Source organism: Cricetulus griseus, chromosome 5 (assembly GCF_003668045.3).
Source record: "Cricetulus griseus strain 17A/GY chromosome 5, alternate assembly CriGri-PICRH-1.0, whole genome shotgun sequence".
In the NCBI taxonomy this organism is placed as follows: Eukaryota; Metazoa; Chordata; class Mammalia; order Rodentia; family Cricetidae; genus Cricetulus; species Cricetulus griseus.
In genome coordinates, this window is record NC_048598.1 from 19,595,040 (window position 1) to 19,604,328 (window position 9,289).

Sequence of the window (9,289 nt, forward strand, 5' to 3'; positions counted from 1 at the left end):
GCTCCTCTGTAAATGGCTCCTCCTCTGTAAAGTAGGTGCTCCTCTGTAACATAGATTCTCCTCTGAAGGGTGCTCCACTCACCTTCTCAGAAACCTGAGCTGCCATGTGCTGTTTAATTTCTCTGTCTTGAACTTCCAAACTCTACTCCTCAATGGTTTTATCTCTAATGCTTAAGATATATTCCCATCTCTCCTACTAAAATACACATGAAATAAGTGGAGGTGTATACATAACAAGTTTGGCCATGAGCCCAACATTGTTGAAACTCATTAGTGATGGCATGGAGTTGGGGCTCAAGGTCAGAGTGCTTGTCTATCGTACTGGGCCTGGGTTCAGTCTCGAGTACTCTAATGGTAAATAGATAGTTCGAAATTCAGTGGCAGCTATAGTGGGGTTTTACAATATTCTTCTAGCTTTGTTATTTATTAAGGGCAAAGTCCCATGATACAGTTTTAAATAAGCAAGCCTCATCAGACGCCTCAGCTTTTTCTAGCTGAACCCTTCTAACTTCTAACAGCCAAACTCTCAAGAGCTTACTGCATGCATGCATGGGCTCAATTTCTTCCCCCTCACTGCCTCTGCTGTCCCTTCCAATCTCATTTTTACTCCTGCTCCACTGCATCTTAATATCACCCATCAAGGACCTCCAAGTCACTTTGATGGACATGTTTTCATTATCGTTGAGTTGACTTCTCAGTAGCATGTCACACTCAGCCATATCACATCTTAAACATTTCCTTCCACTCGTCCAGCCACAGCACTGTTGCTTCCTGATTGTCTTCTTCCCTTTGCCAGTCTTTCTCTAGCTCGTCTCTACTTTGTCATTCCAGGCTGCAGTTCCTTAGCTCAGCCTTAAGTCCTTTCTCCATAGAGAAGTGTGACATTTTCCCTTAGCTATCTCAAAAGTACACCAAAAACAAAAGCTCTGAATTTAATTAATTGTTTTTTCCCTTTATTAGATTAGACCTCCCCCTTTTATTAGATTGGAAAGTGGTACATAATAAAACTGGAGCCCTTCTTGTCAGCTCCTACCCTTCTATACCATTTCCAAAACATGAACAACTCCTGCAATCTTGCTTCGAAGATACCACTAGGTCACCTGCATCTCCTTGTAGCCACCATGAGCTGTTAATTCAATCCAACTCAAAGTGGCTTTTGCTGCTTTTGGTGGGGTTGTCTACTGTGTTCCCAGCATGGCTCCTGGTTATTGTTTGCCCTATTCTCTCAGCAATCGCTAGGGAATTAGTTCTAAAACACAAAACTGGTTGTCCTAGTCTCTAACTTCAGTCTCTGCAGTTTTTCCTTCCCCCCCCCTTTTTTGAGATTAAAGGGCAAAATGTCTTCCAGGGAACCCCTCCCCCAGGAACCACCCAGGATCTTTCTCTTTATTCTCCACCTAGCTTCATAGCAAACCTCCTCCCTCAGGCCTCGTAGTCAAATAAAGTTGTTTTCCAGTCCTTTACATGGGACATTTTCCCTCCTACCACAGGACCTTAGTATGTGCTATTGCTATATTGAGGAAGCTTTTTTTTTCATTGTTAGCCTGGCCAATTCCTGTTTATCACTTAGATTCAAGTCAAGGGGGGCACATCCTCGAGGCTTTACATGGCCTCTAAAAAAGTCCACTCCCCCCCACCAGCCCCAAACAACCTCTCTGCCTTCATAGGGATCTCCTACATCCACAGTTCAGTTTCAAATTCTGTAATGTGTACATGGGATAATCTTATTAGGCTCATTACTGTACCTGGCTTGTTATTTTATACCTAGTACATACGAAATTAATGTTTGTTGGATGAATAAATGAACTGATGCTTATTTATATGAACTTGTGGGTTACTTGCCACCTAACCTGTACTTAGACACCTTTCCTTTCCTCTCCAAGTGGGTGCTCAGGGACCCCCAAACTCATTTGTGCTTTTGTAAGTTATTATTCCAGGAACTGTTAGGAGACATGCCAGGTATCCCTTCTATGCCAAGATTTGAGATCAAATGGTAGCTATGGACCTCAAAAGGACAGATAAAATCAAGGAGAACTCAAACCTGTACTAAATTATCCCAGAAGTCTAAGACTTCAGAGAAATGTGCTCTCAACACAGGTCCCTTTAGGGCCCACTGCCTGAAACCTGGGAGTGAGCAATCACTCTCTTCTTCCATTAGACACACATTTAAGTAAAAAATTAAAAAGCTCTGTTAGAAGTTTGTACATAGCTGGAAAAGAAAAAAAAAACCTTTCATGTTTGCTCAAAATAAATTTAACTGGTTCTAAATTGTCTGCTATTTTAGGTGGTACATTTCCTGAAAAGTGGTCTACAGAGGCAGCCAAAGGAAGACAAGATTATTAGGGGTTGTTAGCGGCTCCCAACAGATACTCTACTGAGCATCAGACTGAGCCGAATCCATGGCAGGGAATTCTCCAGAAAGGTCCCTGGCCAGTAATGCAGCTGCCAACTCCTCGTCTCCTGCCAGCTCCCCAGGCATTTGCTTTTAGCCTAATTCCACGTCTCAAGATACCTACTTACCTTCTGTCGACAGACATACCTGCCCTCCTACCTCACTGACACTCTGAGAAGGCCTTATATGACTTTCACCATAAGGCCTAGGAAACCCAGCTTCCAGGGTCAGCATAAGGACTGTTATACTGAAACTCTGCTTGCACCCCTGGAGTGAAATTTGGGGAGAAAATATTCTTGGAATAGAATGACTCTTTAAAATAAGTTGTACACTCCTTTATGTCTACCTGAACAAAAAAAGCAAAAGCATTTCCAAGATCCAGATTCTTGATTCCCACTAAATCCCACAAATCCTCAGTACACACAATCTGAAGATTGGTTGAAGGAACCACCCATAAATAAAAGAAAAATGAATGTGTGTGAGCCTTTATGGTGCAACCAAGTATCTAGACATGTTTATTTTTGCCTTATTTAACTCTGTCTTTTGCACAGGCCATTTTTTAAAGTGAGCAAATGGAAGCTCAGAGAGATCTAGTGTGTGTCCCCAAGGAAATAGCAAACCTTGAGATTCAAATCTGGGCTGCTTTTGCTGTGCTCACAGTTTTCAATTTATCTTATTCTAATATTCCATGTCTTGTCCATTTATTATCTCAAAAGATCCATCACTGAAAAATGTCTTCATCACAGGACAGAAATTTTGCATTGGTTTTGTTTTGTTTTATGATTTAACCAGCCTCTAAGGATGGCATAGAGAAGTTAAGGGGATCCTATCCCATTGTAATTTCAGGACTGTTTTAAGAATAAACGTTCCTTGTATTTTTTTGTTTGTTTTTTTCTTCCATTTCTTTAAGGGGTTTTCTCATGTCCTCTTTGAGGTCCTCTATCATTTTCATGAAGATGCTTTTAAGGTCATTCTCTTCTGGTTCATCTGGAGCATCGTGATGTTCAGGTCTTACTAGTGTATGGTTCCTAGTTTCAGGTGGTGTCATATTGGGTTTTCTGTTGTTGGATGTGCTTTTACCTTTTCCTATGATAGGTAGGATTTTAGTGGGGGGGGTGGTAGAGGAGGAAGGGAGGGAGAAGGGAACTGGGATCATCATGTAATTCAATCTTGTTTGTAATTCAAATATATAAAAAAATAAAAAACTAAAAAAAGAATGAACATTCCATTACTATTGATTACAAATACAAGCAGAATGAACATTTTTCTCTTGTGACAACTATTGGATGCCACAGTGACGTACTCTGATGTCTCTGCAAAACTCTGGGCCCGAGCAGACCCATGGACTTGCCTGCATCTCAAACCATGTCTATCCTGTATCAATAGCCAAAATTAACCTTTCAACTTGCCAATCCACATCTCTGCTGAAACTCACTATATGTTATCACTAGCCCATAGGAAAGCCTAGCCAATAAGCCTTTGTCAGTATTTATCCAAGGCTCTGGAATTGCCCCTCAAAGGTATTGAAAGTTTGATAATTTCCTGTTGTCATAAGGAAAGGGGAACCACTACTAACCATACAGACAATGGACCCCTGGGAATTTCACAGAGCCTTTCCCTTGTGATGTACTTCTCTTTAATGACCTATTAAAGTGTATTGGTTGATAGTTGAGCCTAAGTCTATAACTCATTCTTATACATTAGTCCTTGTTGTCTTTATAGTTTCAGGTATGTCCAACCCACAGCTCACTGGCTTCATGCACCCAGCATAGCTATCAATACAGCACAACACAAAAACATAAACTTATCTAAATCATTGACTTTTTTAGCAATTTTATTTTTGTTGTGGAACTCAACCACATAGTTCTAGAGATGAAATTTGTGGCTGACAGCATCACATTGCATTGATGAAAGGTTGAGTATGCCTAGGAACTTCTTAAAATTTCCAGGAATTCACACTACCAAGTGCTACTAATTTTGAAAAAAATATAGTACTTCATTTTGGTAAAAATCAGTACAAAAAGATGTTCATTGCCTTGGGAAATCACCGTTGGTATTGTTGGGTATTATGTCCCCCATAGCTACGTAAGCCATCGGCATGCCAGCACTGCTTTGCCCATGTGGCTGTTGCATTCAAGGAGATGCTTCGTGATGGAGAGACTACAACTGTGGCCTTCACTTATAAAAACAGTATTACAGGTGCATCTCCCTTTTATTTCTTATGCTACAATTATTAGGACATTCTATAGGTTTGTTTCAGCTACCTGATTAGCAAGGTTATATTGCCTCTAAATTATATTTTATTATAAGAATAGGAACGCTATATTACCTGTGAATTTTATTTCAGGATAGTAGCAAGGATGTCAGAAAATGCTGGATTTAACTAGGTGGAGTCAGAGTGGCATCATTCAGTGACATTCCCACTCTTAATATCTAAACTCATCTCTCCATGTCACCGCACTGACCTTTGGATTTTCTGCTCAAACTGGACTCTTAGGATTACCGTGTGTGCTCAAAGATGAACTGTAGTCCGTGATGGTAAGACTTCTTTATTCAGGTAAACACCAGAGCAAAACGCAAGCCAGAGCGAGCTCACAGGAAGCAAGCTAGCATGGTCAGAGAGAAGGGGCCAGGGTCTCCACGTGCAGCCCTTAAGAACCTTCCCTTACGTCACCCCGACTTCCCTTTACCCTGCCCTCATGGGCGAGTCCCGGGTCCACCTGGCACCGACATGTCCGGGTTGCCATGGGGTGGGGCTAGGGTGTCTCCCTACACTGAACCCTCCCTAAGATGTCTTGTTCTTACTATCTCTTTGTGCAAAGTCCTGGTATCCAAATCTTATATAATTCCTCTTCATTCAAATACTCACTCAGATATCACCCCCTCCAAAAGGTCCCCCCAAATCATCACTCTTCATACCACTCTCTACCCCATTCATCCCTAAAATTCCTTCATAGCACCCATCTAGCCTCAAATTCCATGGTAATATTTATTTACCTATCATTTGCCTTATCATAAGAATATGCATCTACAAGAGATGTGGGGGCTGCTATGCTGGATGCAAGTACCTGGAATGATGGGAAATGGTGCAAAGAGAGTATTTGATAAATACTGTTAAGAAAATGAATTAATGCATGAAGGCATTGCCCATGTTCCTGCTTCCTAGGAGCTAAGAAGAATCACTTTCTGGCTCCTATCTTCATAACTCATAGCCAGTCTAAATCAGCATTAATTCTTTCAAATATATCCATCAAATGCCCAGCATACTTCAGGCACCGAGAATACAGTAATAAATAAGACAGATCTACCCACATACTTCGCAATTAATAATCAGCTCCAGTACCTCTAAAACATTTGAGCCACACAGTGTAGTGAGGTTATATATAAAAAAAATCTGTTTCATTTTGTATTTTGAGTGGCTTTGAAATGCAATAGTTATAACATTCTTAAGTTGGAAATTTTCTCTCATGTAGTAAGAGGAAATTTGTTATCATATACAGAAGAATTTTTAATCAATGTAGAAAAATATTGATGTCCTTCAGGTTCCCAAAACATCACCCCTCAGGGGTGGGCATATAGAGCCAAAACTAAGTTAAGTTTAAGTATGTGGAAACTTCTGTATCCTTTAAATGAACTGCCTAGCAAATATCCCCACCTAGCTAGCTGAGAAGGAAGGTTCCCTTATTGGAGCCACAGAGGGTCATTGTCTTCAAAAAGACCCTCCCAGCTAGGAACATCCTGTTAGTTCTCTTTCCTAGGTGTCCCAAATTAGCACCAGTGTCAGATGACAGCATGAAGAAGTGAATACTTAGATCCCCACATGCCATCACTCTGTGGACAGGCATCCTTCCCACATGAGAGAGAGAGAGAGAGAGAGAGAGAGAGAGAGAGAGAGAGAGAGAGAGAGAGGAAAATACTGTAAGCAAACAGAGTCTCCGTATTTGTGCAGAGATACACAATGGACTTTCTCATTGATTTTCATACTTGTAGGAAAGATCATATAACCTTGTCTATAAATAAGCAAAATAAAGTTCAGAAGGTAGTTATGACTTATGCCAAGGTCTTCTTATTACAAGTTAGAACCAGCAAGGAAAACTCAAGTCAAGCTAGGGACATGGGACTTCACCAAAGGAGCTGGCCAAGCAATGAACAAACCCCCAAGCAAAGCTTACTTGGGTACACACACCTTCCCTGATTTGACTCTTATCCTTGGTCATTAAGACTCCAAGACATCCAATTATCAATCTTGTGAATTTTCTAGATATATGAAGCTTAGGATGATGAGGGATGAACCCATGTGCTTGCTCTGACATTGGACAGTGCACATGGAAACATCCTCCTTCCACCCTCTAAACTTTTACTGTTGCTAACCAGTGATATGAGACAGAGAATGAGAAAGACATATGTGATACTAAGATTGTGGTTGGAAAATATAACTCATCCCTTCCCTAAACTCCCTCCACTTCCTCATACCCCTTTCTCCACATACACTAATATTTTCTTTCAGCTTAGATTTCAAAGCAAATAAGAAAGAATATGTCAGTTTAACAATAAATAAAACGCTCCATGAAGGGATTTGGGGAGAATTTCTGGTCTCAACTTTGGACCCCAAAGGCATTCTCTAAGATAACTCAGAAAGGTGGGTTTGTGTTGGCTCTGACTACAAGACTCTTCAGTCCCTTTAAAATATGACTGCTTCAAAAGATGGGCAGAAGTTTCAACTTCCTGCAAATCTGCCCATTTCAGAAGAGAAAGCACCTGCCTCTATCCACAGTTTGATTCTGTATTTTCAGTACCTCACCCCTTAACATGGTTTCATTACATCTAAATATGCACCTTCCTTCCTGCCCCAACTCAGAGTGCAACTGAATAATTGTGTCCTCTGGTCTCCTTCCCAAGAAGTCCCACATGGGAGAGATGCTGACTCTCGCCAGCAGGCAAGGGAAGGTGTCTTCTCAGATTTCTCAGGATCACCTGAGGTGGAGGTCAGTTCTTGGCAAGGGCAGCGCCATCTAGATAATCATATAGAGCAGCAGCAATGTGCAAGGGAGGGAGCCAGGCTGGCTCCAAATAGAAACCCCAGCTACAGCCCAGTCAGACCAGGCTCCCAATGTGCTTGGATGTAGCCTGTCAGATGAGACCTGGAAAGCTGGCAGAAGTTAATGAGGGATGCAAGGAGGTGAGCAAACAGCTTGTTGGAAATTGTAAAGATGACATTCACGTGCAGAAAGGTAAAGCACAACAAACTTCACATTAAGGAGCACTTAAGGGAGACCTTTAACTTCCTGGGGATAAGCTCAGCCAACTTGCTCCTGGCAATTAGTTGACTGTTTCGTAGTTTATTCTACTAAGACAAAGAGCAGGGCATGGCTACATTTCACCTTACAGATGGATATGTGAGTGGTGAGCCATTGCATCCAAAGTGCTAGGGATGCAAAAGCATAGCTGACAACGAGTGTGCGAAATTACCCTTTGTATGAACCCCAGCTGTCCCCTGACCCTGAAAGGAGCACTTTGGTCAAGATGGATATTATCTTAGAGAACAATTGGCCATTTCCTTTCTGCATGTGGGTTGATCTGCCCCCAGCATTCTCAGAGAGAGAAGGGAAGAACCAGGCAGTTATAAAAACCTGTGGCCAGGCACCTTAGTTATTTTGTGTCTATTATATCATTGTAAGGCAAAAGGATTGTATCAGCTGAGAATAAAGATGCAGCAGACATCCAAGCTTCCATCAGATGATGAAAATCAGCCAGGGAGGAAGGGAGAAAGAATGAAGATGGAGGGAGGCAAAGGGAAGAAAAGGTCTAGGATTCCCAAGTAAAAGGCTTTTGTTTCTCTCCTCAGAGCCTCTAGGGAGGAATAAATATAATTATCAACCTAACATGACAGCATTCAAAACAAAAGAGGCACATGCCAGGTGATCATCTCTGCCGGGACTCGAACCCGGAACCTCTGGATTAGAAGTCCAGCGCGCTCGTCCATTGCGCCACAGAGACCTCACCACACACACAGCATCAGCACCAGAACTGAAAAAGCACATACCTTCTGCATCACCGAGCCATCTCAGCATCCTGCTCTCTGAGCGGTGGGGGGGACAGGGACAGCTGGAAAATCTGGAGTGGAGATCCACCAGCCGGCTCCATCAAAGCTTTCCTCAATATTGTGGGTCTTAGATTCCTCCGGGAATTGGAAGAAAGTGACAGCAGTCATTTTCCAAGTCGCAGGATCGCTGAAAGAACAGGACAGAGCAGGAGCCTTTGCTTGCTGTTGCTCTCCATCCCTGAGGGAGGATAACGGGGAAAGTCTCCCTATTCTCATGCTAATGAAGCAGGGTACACCCAGCCCGGAGGAGAAGGCAGAAGCCATCTCTACTTCCACCCCCATTTCCTCACTGTGGTTTCATCCTGGTCCAGATATTCTTAGGCAAGGGCTGGGAAAGCTGAAGGCTTCAGGAAAAGCCCGATTCCAGAGACAAAGAATCTACTGCTATAAAAAATCACCGTAGCAGCGTCAGAGAAAGTCAGGGATGCCAGGCAGGGAAACTGGTTCCTTCCTTGGCCTCAGCTTTAAGAACTGTATCTGCCCAGAGAAGAGGTCCAGGAGTCTGATATGATGCTACTTCAATACCCTCGCTAGAACTGAGAATGGAGAGGGGAGATGGAATCAGAAAAGTGTATGTATGTATGTAAGAGTACATCCTTATGTAGCTCTCTCTCTCTCTCTCTCTCTCTCTCTCTCTCTCTCTCTGTGTGTGTGTGTGTGTGTGTGTGTGTGTGTGTGTGTGTGTGTGTGTATACAGATAGGAAAGAGTGAAAGGTGAACGTGGCAGTTCTCTGATGAAATCCAGGTGGCCTTCACACAGCCCTTCCTGAGTACATTTGTCCCTTCCCACTCCT

At 42.4% G+C, this 9,289-nt stretch overlaps 1 non-coding gene across 1 annotated transcript; it reads right to left on the bottom strand.

Annotated features, from left to right (window-relative positions):
• Positions 1 to 8,315: 8,315 nt before the first annotated feature.
• On the bottom strand, positions 8,316 to 8,389 carry Trnar-ucu. Its single transcript has one exon. It is a non-coding gene; the product is annotated as a tRNA-Arg (tRNA).
• Positions 8,390 to 9,289: the final 900 nt, after the last annotated feature.